This window comes from Centroberyx gerrardi, chromosome 21 (genome assembly GCF_048128805.1).
Source record: "Centroberyx gerrardi isolate f3 chromosome 21, fCenGer3.hap1.cur.20231027, whole genome shotgun sequence".
Classification (NCBI taxonomy): domain Eukaryota; kingdom Metazoa; phylum Chordata; class Actinopteri; order Beryciformes; family Berycidae; genus Centroberyx; species Centroberyx gerrardi.
In genome coordinates this window covers 3,454,872-3,456,535 of record NC_136017.1, presented here as the reverse complement: position 1 = coordinate 3,456,535, position 1,664 = coordinate 3,454,872, and positions in this window count along the sequence as shown.

Genomic DNA, 1,664 nt, shown 5'->3' with positions numbered 1-1,664 from the left:
CCTACCGCAGTGGAAACGTCTTTGCTGCATTTATGTATTTGGTTCGTTTGAGTTCAAACTGTCCAATTACAAGCCAACCAGGGCTTGTAAACAAAAGTCACATGACTCACAAGCAGCTCGTTCATTGGACAGAGTTTTGGTAATATAACTAAGCATGATGGACTTGTCTGTCTCTTCTTCTGTGGTGTTCATACCAGTTAAGAACACATGAAGAAGAAATAGCTGAATATGAGCATCAGTCCAAACTTCATTTTGTTCTGCTAGGCTTTCCAAGCATCCGTCTCCTTCTACCCATAATCCCTTGCGTTTCGGGGCGGTTTCCTGTAGTTGGAGGTGCAGTTCTCTTGTTCGAGGACTGAGACTCTCGGTGCCGTTATTACAGAGGTCAAAGGTCATCGTTCTCACCTGGACAAACCGACTGAACTGAATGAGGAAACGCTGCAGAGTCTGAATGAACTGATCAGAACTTGCTGGCTGTGAACGAGACGTTCATTTGGGAGAAATTAGTCAGTACAGTCTTACAGTTGAGGTGGAAATGCAGCAGGAAAACCCCTTAAAGTCCCATATGAAGAATCAAAGGGTAGAGGCAAGAAATTAGTTTCGTTCCAAAATCACTACGAAACCAAACCCCTTAATTTTATCCCAGAAATATCCTTAATTTCTCATTACATAAACATTAATCATCCATTAAAAATAACATAGCTTTAAAAAAGTAAGGGTTTTTAAGGGATTTATTCATGGGTTGATTCACAGACACACTAGAAATTAAAGGATTTTTCATGCCTTTTGTGCAGGTTTACAGGTTATTAATGAGTTATTAAGGGAAAGTTCCCGTCTCCCTGAATTTTACATTAAATAAGAAAGTAAGCAGTCAAACATTAAGGAGAGTTTAAGGGGGTTTTGATGGGGTCTCCTCTGTTAACAACTCCCTTAACTAATTTTAAGGGGATTTTGCATGAATTAAAGGGTGAATTCATGTAAATACAAGGGTATTTTAGGGCATTACTGTTTCGTAGAGTCTGTTTTACAAATTGAAAATTCAAATCTGCTGTGACAAAATAATACAAGCACAACATGAATTTTTTTAAAAAAGATTCAAGTTGCTGCCTTTTTAAGACCTTCGTCAAAAAATGATTGACATTCCTGAGGATGGAATCATCTGTAATGGTGAAATATTGATTGAGCAAATTCAACTGACATCTTTTTTTCCCCCTCATAATGAATCTTTGCTGTTATGGAAACTGACTCATTCAAATAGTCTCCATCACATCCAGGAAGTACTGGAAGCCAAGTCATGTCTAATGCAGAGTTACATTTATATTTTAGGCATTTAGCCGACAATCTCATCCAAAAATGACTTAAAATGAGCGTAGCACTAGAATAAGCTGATATTCAGAGATCGCCAAGATTACATAACAGCCAACAGAAAGGAGGTCAAGGGTCAGAGTGCCCCAACAAAAACCTCCTGCAACCCTAGAAGATCATTTCTCTACACAAGTGGTAAGTAAGAGCTGAAAAGAAGACATTTTCCGAAGTAAACGGAAGACAGGAAAGTGTGGGAGAGGCAGAGATGGAAACTAAGTACTGGACTTAAGTACACTTTTGAGGTTCTGGCACTTTACTTGAGTATTTTCCATTCTGTGAGACTTTCTACTTTTCCTCCA